The 9,932-nt window shown below is 57.4% G+C and overlaps 1 pseudogene; it reads right to left on the reverse strand.

Annotated features, from left to right (window-relative positions):
• Nucleotides 1-5,959: 5,959 nt before the first annotated feature.
• Nucleotides 5,960-8,072, reverse strand: LOC144266416 (perforin-1-like; annotated as a pseudogene).
• Nucleotides 8,073-9,932: the final 1,860 nt, after the last annotated feature.

Consider the following 9,932-nt stretch of genomic DNA (forward strand, 5'->3'; position numbering starts at 1 on the left):
ACACAAGCCCCCGGCGACAAAAAGGGGTGTTGCTTTCATATTTCTTTCACAGCATCACCGCGAGGCTGGTTTAGAAAGAAGCTTTGGGCAGGGGTTACCATGAGCTTCCCTTAACTGTTAAGTTCGAAACCCTCAGCCGGACAATCCCTTCCAGCCCCGCTGCACCCCCACACCACTGCACTGCAGGGAATCAATAAATTGGTTTGAGCATTGGGCTGCTAAACCCAGGGTTGTGAGTTCAATCCTTGAGGGGGCCATTTAGGGATCTCGGGCAAAAATTGGGGATTGGTCCTGCTTTGAGGAGGGAGTTACACGAGATGGTCTCCTGAGGTCCCTTCCAACCCTGATATTCTGTGATTCTGGGAATTGCTCTCACAGACTGCTCCAATTCCCTCCAGCAGGGGGCAGTGCCCCCCTCACCCCCCCACACACTTACATGGATAAGGACAGTGTATTACCAGGCGGAGGCAGCCATGCCCGATGGGGTGGGGCCTGGGAGCACAGAGCCACGCCCCCTGGGGAGGGAGGGGCCAGTACAGCCACACCCCCTGTGAAGGGTGGGGCCTATACAGCCACACCCAGGGAGGGAGGGGCATTGAACCATGTGCTGTGCTACTTTCATAAATCTCCCCCGCCCTCCCCAGAGAGAGCAGAGGGACAAGAGAAGGAGACGGCTCATTGTAGAGCCCACCCTCAGTTGGGGAACAGGCCCTGCATCTCTTGGGGAACAAAAAGCAGCCCCCCGCATGGGGGCTGAGGAAAGGGAGAGGACCGGGGGATGAGACAGTTACATCCCCTGGAGGGAGTGTCCGATAGCCACGCCCTTAGAGTGAAGGGGAGGAGCCTGGGAGCTCAGAGCCACGCCCCCATGGACCCAGAAGAGGGAGGGGCTCTAGGGGAGGAGACAGCTATGTCCCAGAGAAAGAGGAGCATAGGAGCTCAGAGACATGCCCCCCAGGGACTCAGGATGGGGAGGAGCCCTGGGGGGCACAGAGCCATAGAGAGGGCTGAGTAGAGCAAGGAGCCCCAGGGAGATCAGAGGGACACACCAACCTGAGTGTGTGTGTGTGGGGGGGGTTACCAAAGAGCCAAGCCCCCAGAAGGGGCGGGCCCCAGCGGCCCACAGAGCTGCACCCCCCAAGAGGGGGGATTGGCCCCAGTGGTGCACAGAGCCAAGCCCCCAAAAGAGGGGGGGGGCCCCCAGTGATGCAGAGAGCCACCCTCAAAGACAGAGGAGGGGCCACAGCAATGCACCGGGCCACGGTGCCTAGACTGCGGAGTGGGGCTCAGGCCGGCGCGGTCAGAGAAGCCCTTGCTGCACTCGGGGTACGGGAAGGGGCACAGGATGAGGTGGAGCTCCCTGTGCTTCCGCAGGTCGCAGGGCAAGGAGAGGGCCTCCCCATATTTGGCGCAGGTGGGTGCCCCGGGGCCTACCTGCAGGTGCTGCCCCGCTGGTGGTACCACAGCGCCCCGGCTTCCTCCCCCTCCCCACCCCGCCCCACTGCTCGCCGTGCCTCTGCTCGTGCTCGTGGAGGCTGGAGGGGACGACAAAGTTCTTTCTGCAGCAGCCGTGCTGGAAGGGCCGCTCGCTCGAGTGCACCAGCTGGGGCCACTTGAGATCCCAGGAGGCCAGGAAGGTCTTGTCACACGGCAGGCACGCGTAGGGGTGCTCGCCGGTGTGGTCCATGGCCAGGACGGCCGGCTAGCGGAGCGTCTTGCTGGACTGGTCACATCGAGATGGCTTAACTCCTCTCCACTAGGCTGAAGGCAGGACAGGCGGGTGCCCATGGGGGGCAGGGGGCGCAGGGAGGCCAGTTGAGGCAGGGGGGTGGGGCACAATCACCGGCAGGGTGGGGATGCTGCCTCCTCTGGATGCCCTGGGAAGGGCAGGGAGTACAATATCACTGTGGGTGTGGGCATGCAGTGAACAGAGGGGGGCAACGTAGAAGGGAAAGAAGTGCTTAGGAAGAGGATATGGGCTCACGAAGCAAGGGGACTGAGTGGGGGCGCAATGGAAGGTAAGGGGGAAAAGGGTCAGGACTGGAAACAGGATGTGGGTGGGGGCAGGTAAAGCACAGGGAGGACCCACAGGATTGAGGGCGGGACAGGCAAACCAACAGACACTGACGGGCTGGGGAGGGGCAGGCAAACTCACAAACACGCAGGGGGTGGGGCAGGGCCGGGAAAGTAACCAAAAACTCCTAAGGGGGCAAGTCGACAGGAGGGACGGGAAGCAAAATGGGCAGCAAGGGGCGGGCGAGGCAGGCAACAACAGGCAAGGGGGCAAAATGCTGCAGGGAAGCGGGTGAGCAAAACGGGGTGGGGGTGGGGGTGGGGGCTCACTTTATAATGCAGCAGGGTAGGGAAGGGGGAAAAGGCACGAGCATTTGCACAAGTCCTTGCCAGCAACCCCAGATGGAGAAGCAGGGCAAAACAAACAGCTGAATATCATAGACTATCAGGGTTGGAAGGGACCTCAGGAGGTCATCTAGTCCAACCCCCTGCTCAAAGCAGGACCAGTCCCCAGTGTTTGCCCCAGATCCCTAAATGGCCCCCTCAAGGATTGAACTCACCACCCTGGGTTTAGCAGGCCAATGCTCAAACCCCTGAGCTATCCCTGCCCCGTGTGGAGGGCTGAAGAGCAGGTCCAGATGGTAAGTGGGGGTGCTGGAGGTGGGAGCAGATGGGCCAGGGGGAGGGCCCCACACCACTCCCCCCGCTCCCCACAACTGTTGCTACCACCACCCCAGGAGCAAAGAGGAAAGTCACTCAGTTCAGCAACGAAGCTCCTCCACGGTGTCCAGCACCCGTCTGCGCGCTCCCCCAACAGGGTCCTCCTCCTGAATGGTAACAGCAGCCGGCTCCGAGGGAGCAGCAGCAAGCAACCCGCAGCCAGCCAGGAGAGACCCCAGAGATGGAGGTGGGGTCAGCCGCTGGCCCCCGGAGGGCAGGCCGGCAGGGCCACCCCGAGCAGCAACAGCAGCCGGAGCCGGGGAGACCTCCAGCCAGCGGAGCAGCCAGAGGGAACTCGCCCGCCACTAGCGTGAGGCCTTCTTGACATCCCGGGAGGCGGGCGGGCTCTTGCCCTTTTTCTTCCCCTGGCCCTTTTTATCAGCCAAGGAGGCTCCCCGCAAACTGGAGGGGGCCGTGGCCATGGCAGCTGGGGAGTCCGGATCCGTGTCCAGCAGCGCCCCATCAGGGGCGGAGGCAGAGGGGCCGGTGGTGGTGGTGAAGAGATTAGCCACAGGGAGAGATGGGGGATTTGGCAGGGGTGGGGCCACCGGGTCAAGGTGAGGGGCCCAACCCACAGTTTCCCCCAGTATTTTGGCACGAGGCAGGAGAGAGAAGGGATGGTTAGGGGAGAAGGGAAAGGTGAACCACTTGTCCCCGCTAGGGTACGGACAGGGGAGGGGAAGGATACCAAGAGGGTGGGGCGTTGGAAGGTCTATCGAGGCGGGGGGGGGCATGATCAGCAGCATGGGATAGGGATACTGGCTCCTCCGGCTGCACTGGGGAGAGAGAGACTACAATATCAATGGGGGGATAGTGAACAGTGTGTGTGGGGGCAATGTAAAGGGGGCACAAGCACTTAGGGAGGGGGCATGGGCGCACAAAGCAAGGCGGTTGAAGAAGGGGGGGGCAATGGAAGATAAGGGGAACAACGTGGAGACAGGCAGGGGGTGGGGCAGGAAAAACACTGGGACAAACTTTGACTTCCTGGGTCCACGGAAACAGTATGAATATGTGAAGAGGTGGGGGGGGGAAAGTGCAGCCCGAATGGCAGTGGGAGGTTCTGGAGGAGCTGCAATTGGGGCTGCAGGTTCTTAAGGGGCCAGCTGCATTTGCTTTACATCTTGGAAGCCCCAGGTCTTACATACCCAGGCTAAAAATCCCTTTAGCCTGGCTCCAGCACTTCCCCCAGTTTAGTCTTTGTTTCTCAGGTGTTTCCAGGAGTCTTCTTGTGTGGAGAGTGAAGAACCAGATGATGTCACTCTCTGCCTTATATAGCTTTAGCTTAGGGTGGGAACTCTTTGTTTCAAAGCTTGGTTCCCAGACCAGTTTGTGGAAAAATACTGACATCCCAAGATGGAGTCCAGAGACATGTGCTCCGATCACATGCCCTTGCATTGTTGTAGCAGCCATTGTTTACAAGCTGGCCAAAATGCCCACGGGAAGGTTAAGCTGTTCCACAGTCCGGCTTCGCCATTGTTGTACCAGAAAGTCTAGTTGTGGGTGTCACGCAGAATCAGCATGATTGAAATACAGAGATATAGCCAATATTCCTAAATTTAGATACAAAAATGATACATGCATACACATAGGATAATCACATTCAGAAAATCCTAACTTTTCAAATGATACCTCAAATGACCTATCTTGTACAAAATGCATCATAATTATGCCATAATCATATCATAATAATATTATGATGACAAATATGGCGTGCAGTGTCACACCCCCGAGTTCAGCTCGCCTGGTATCCTACCCCTACCCCGCCACTCCTGATCAGACCCATGGGCCCCTCTAGCCTGGTATCCTGCCGCCGGTCAGATCCATGGGATGATGTAGCCTTGTATTTTGCCCCGCCATGTACTCTGATTCTCGGGATAGGACTATGCCCTTGACATGCTCTTTGTCGGTCGCAGGGGCTGATGTTGAAGATCTCTTTGACCAAGAACTTTTTCTTGATCAAACTTCTGTCATTCGGGGTGTGTGTGTGTTTTTTTCACACCTCTGCATGACAGAAGTTTTACCCACAAGAGTGCAGTGTAGACAAAGCCAGAGTCATATAAGATGATAGATCGATAGATATGAGGGTGTATGGGGATAGATAGACAGACAGACAGACAGAGAGAGAGGTGGATGGGGATAGTGTGGGGGAGTGTATGGGGATAGATAGCTAGTTACGAGGGTGTATGGGGATAGGTAGAGAGATAGATAGACAGACAGAGGGAGGTGGATGGGGATCGAGGGGGGTGTATGGGGATAGATAGATAGTTACGAGGGTGTATGGGGATAGATAGAGATAGATCGAGAGACAGATAGATAGAGGGGGGTGTATGGGGGTGTATGCATAAATAGAAAGGGGGTGTATGGAGATAGATAGATCTGTAAATATGTTATGGGGACAGATAGATAGAACTTAACACATTAAACATTTCATATCTCCGGGTTCTAGATTTGGGAGAGAGAAACAATTCTCCTGATGAGAAAGACCCAGGCTTGGACGGCGGGGCAGCTCTGACTGGCGCGGCAGCGGGTGTGGCAGGGAGCTCTGGGATCTCCCCTCACTCCCCCATCCCTGACTCACATGTGCTCTATCCCTGCCCCAGCGCCGTGCAGCTGCAGAGAGGGGCGGGGGGAAGCCTGTGGTCAGAACCGCTCTTCCTGCCGCTAGAAACTCAGATGTGAGGCTCTAGCACTGCCCGATGCTGCAGCTTGAGTCTGAGGGGCTACATGTGCCAGACAGGGGGGCCATGACCATAGGCGCCAACTTTACCTGGCGCCGGTGGGTGCTTACGCCCCCCCGGCCCCACCCCGACTCCACCCCTTCCCCGCCCCTGCCCTGCCACCATTCCAACCCCTTCCCTAAAGTCCCTGCCCCAACTCCGCCCCCTCCCTTCCCCATTAGACCCCTCCCCAAATCCCCGCCCTGGCCCCGCCTCTTCCCTGCGTGCGCCGCGTTCCCCCTCCCTCCCAGCGTTTGCTGCGCGAAACACCTGTTTCACGGCGGCAAGCGCTGGGAGGGAGGGGGGAGAAGCGGGACGCAGCGCGCTCAGGGGAAGGAGGCGGAGCAGAGGTGGAAGGGAGCTGGGGTGGGGGTGCAGGGGGCTGCCAGTGGGTGCAGAGCACCCACCAGTAGTGTCAGTAGAGCGGGAACTAGGAAATGCTCTGGGGGACAGGGGTGCTATTGACCAATGCACACCCATGCCCCTCTCCGATCCCCTATCTATGGGGCTCACCAGAAGGCCTCCACCTCCTTCCCCTTGGCTCTTCCCAGCTGGGGTGGCTGGGAGACATAGTCGAAGCAGGTCCGGCCCCCGAGGTGGGGCCCACAGCGCAGGCTGTACTGGAACCAGATGCGGCCGTGGTTCAGGTAGCAATCCTTCTGGTGGGGCCCCCCAGCCTCCAGCGGGATGTCGCAGCTTCCCAGCAGGTCATCGTCCCACTTGTTGTCCTCGTCCCAGACCTCTATGCGGATCTTGCTGGCGCTGGTGATGCGGACGGTACCGAAGTCCAAGGGGACGCACCAGATGGGACTGTTGTTGTTCCAGATGGTGTCAGTTCGGATCTCCCTTCTCTCAAAGAAGACCTTGACAAAGGCATCCGTAGCAGTAAAGTAATCCCCCCACAGGCCGCTGGCCGTCTTCACTGTCACCACCAGCTTCCCCAGGCCGCGCTCCCGCGAGCAGCACATGGTGTCGGTCATGGTATCCCCGGGGCAGACGCAGGAGCAGGAGTCATGGGCGCTGCGTTGAGTCCCTGGGGGGCAGCTTCGGGTGCAATTCCTCCACAGGGCCCTCTCACGGATGTACTCACTCACTGCCCGCCTTAGCGCCTCCCGCTTGGGGTCGTCCTGCTCCAGCAGGATGTGGATGGGGTGCAGCGAATAGGACACCAGGCCAGGATTGCCTTTGAGGCTCTCCATCCAGGCTGAATAGACCTTGGTATCACTCCTGGAAAAGATCACGTCAGTCGTGCTGTTTTCTCCGTCCACCTCCACATGGCGCTCTCGATACGTCTCATGGAAGCTCCCCTGGACCTTCCCCTTCTTCTCCTCCTCGCACTTGCTGTGCCCACCCTTGACTGAGCCCATTCCGATACTCTTGGCTGCCTCCATGCTCAAGCAGTCCTTGATCTCGTCGTCAGACAAGCTGCTCATTGCCGCTTTGCAGACCCGCACGGCCGTCACGTCCCGTGCCCGGCCCCCCAGCTGTAGCTCGGACATGTAGTGGGTGCCATAGTTGCTGATTAGCTGCTGGTACTCCAGCTTGGATTTTCTGTCGTACTCCTCCGGGAGGTTCTCCAGCCCAGAGTGAAATGGCTGGTGAGCGGGGGCATCTTGCTGACCAGGAACCTGGTCAGGGACACAGGAGAAGAAGTGTGCTCATCCCGGTGAGTCAGCTGAGGTCATTAGCTGTGCATCCTAAGGTCCCAGCTAACCCACAAGTAAGGATATAAGCAGGTGGATCAAAGCAACCACCCAGTCTGCCAAACCTCACAACCTTCGTGGGGATACTGCCGGCTGCTTGATAGCCCTGACAGACTGCCCATGCTCTGGCCACTGCAGGCCTCTGGGCTGTCCTGGCACACAGGACAAGAACATCCTCCATAGCTGGCCAGCCCAGATGTGAACTGGCGCCTCCTACAGAAGAAAGGCCCCATGTCTCATTCCCTGCTTCCCTAAACCAGCTAGTCTCCTGTCCTGGGGCCGGATGGGAACCAGAGCCCACTAGAGGGGAAAGGCCCTGTGTCACCTTGTGGTGTTGCTGTGATCCCATCTCCAGGTGAGCCCTCCTGACTCAGGCTGGCTCTCACCTGTAATAGCCGCAGGAGACCTCATGGCTCATGAAGCTGTATTTGTCCTTCCGCGTGTGGTCTGGCAGGAAACTGGCCAGTTTGGAATGTGATCCGGCCAGCGCCACCTGGACATTAACCTTGGGCTTCACAGGCACGTCCAGCCCCACCTTCCAGTCGTTCTGCACCGTGGACTCCGCCAACTCCAACATGCCCATGGCCGACTGCTGCACCGAGCTACTCAGCTTCCATCAGCACGAGACGCGGACCCTCCAGTCCACCACGGCCAGCGTCAGCCTCTGCCACTGCCCTCCCTGCAGTTGGTTCCAGCACGGGGTGCAGGTGCCATTTGGATGCTTCCAGTCGCTGCTGTCCACCAGATCAGCCCCCTTCCTGGCCATCGTGGTCACATCGATGATCCTTCCTACCAAGCTGTGCCCTGGGACGAAGGCTGTGTGCTTCTTGCATTCATTTTCCATGCCTGTGTGATAATGGGAGGAGGCCCCGGGGAAGATGAAGAGGAGGAGGGGGATGAAGGCACCAAATCTGGGCATGGCTGATGTGATGGGTTCCACCACCCAGAAGGGGCCGTCTGCTTCTGACCTCCCCTAGAGGAAGAGAGACAGAGAGATCCATAATTAGTGACAATCCAGTGGCAGGCAGTTCCGTTGGTTAACTCTGTTGTAGCAACAGAGACATCCACTTACCATCCATGACAACAACCATGTTCTGTAGCACACCTACAAAAAACTCTGGGCTCTAGGAACTCTGGTGGCATTACACAAATGACCTGGTGCCTCATTTGCATGTTTGATTGCAGATTATCTAATTTGTATCAATTCCTCCCCTCCCTGTTTCCCAGATGTTGTAATACCAGCACTAACTACGAGGAGGAGGTATAGTTTCACATGCCAACTCTACAGCGTGCAATATAATAATGGGTCATTGCAGTTCCTCAATGGGGCCATTAAAGGACGGTGCAATGTGGACAGATTCTGTGGTTTATAATTAGTGAGCCGAGGTAGTGGCTGGGTCTGGCCACTAGGGGGCAGTGCACTGTGAAAAGAATCCGTGGCTCATAATTAGTGGGCTGATGCAGTGGCTGGGTCTGGCCTCTAGTAGGCAGTGCAAAGCCACACACAACCCGTGGATTGCGAGTGGTGGCTTTTATAGCCAGCCAGAGCAGTGGGAGCTTGGGCCATGCTAGGCGTGACTGGCGTTGCTGTAGATACTGGTGGTGCCCCCTTGTGGCCAGCCCTAACCGCCAACAGGCCCCGGAGCTAAAATGTTCCTCAGCTCAGTTCCTGAGGCAGGTGAGTGATGGGTGGGTCTGCTCAGACCCTAGCTGAGATCAGGAAACTCATTGCACCAGGCCCTGCACAGACCCTGACAGAGATCAGGGACCCCATGATGCCGGGTGCTGCACAGTCCCCGACTGAGATCAGGGACCCCATTGCGCCGGGTGCTGCACAGTCTTACCGACCGAGGTTGAGGACCTTGTCTCTCTTGGTGCTGCACAGACCCATCCCAACTGAAATCGGGGGGCCCCCTAATGCCGGGCTCTGCACAGACCCCCTCTATTGAGATTGGGGGCCCTGTCACATTGGGTTCTACACAGACCGCAACCAAGATCATGGTCCCCAGTCCCTCCTGCTCCAACCCACTCGATCCCACTCCCCACCCAGTGCAACAATAGAGCTCAACAGTCCTGATTCCCTGCCCCGCATCCTCTAACCAACTCCACCCCACTCCCCTGCCAGAGCGACAATAGAACCCAGGAGTCCTGACCTTCTCTGCTGGGAGAGACGCACCTTGAGGGTGGATCAAGGCAGTGCACAAGGTCTCCCTCTGATTCGGGGGGCCAGGACTACGCCCCTGACATGCTGTTTGTGGATCGCAGGTGTTGACATTGAAGATGTGAAAATCTCTTTGACCAAGAGCTGTTCACACCAGCACTTTCTGTTAGTAAAACTTGTTTGGTGGGGCAGTGTTTTTCACACAATTGAATGACAGAAGTGATACCCACAAAAGTGCAGTTTACTGAAAGCCAGAGACTTATAAGATGATAGATAGATATGAGGGTGTATTGGGAGAGAGAGAGAGAGAGAGAGAGAGAAAGATGGGGGTGAATGTGGATGGATAGATAGATTAGATTGATCTGTAAATATGTTATGGGGACAGATAGCTAGAACTTCTTAAGACATTGAACATTTCATATCTCTGGGGTCTAGATCTGGGAGAAAGAAGCAATTTAACAGATCTCACAGTAAAGATTTCTACCTCTCCAGTGAGTGCTCATGACAAAGGCTTAATGTTTGGGGTGAGCTGGGTGGGTGGGAGGCAGGACCCCTGGGTTCTCTCCTGACGAGAAAGGCCCAGGCTTGGACGGAGGGGCAGCTCTGACTGTCCTGACA

The sequence above is a fragment of the Eretmochelys imbricata genome, chromosome 6 (assembly GCF_965152235.1).
Source record: "Eretmochelys imbricata isolate rEreImb1 chromosome 6, rEreImb1.hap1, whole genome shotgun sequence".
NCBI classification, from domain to species: Eukaryota; Metazoa; Chordata; order Testudines; family Cheloniidae; genus Eretmochelys; species Eretmochelys imbricata.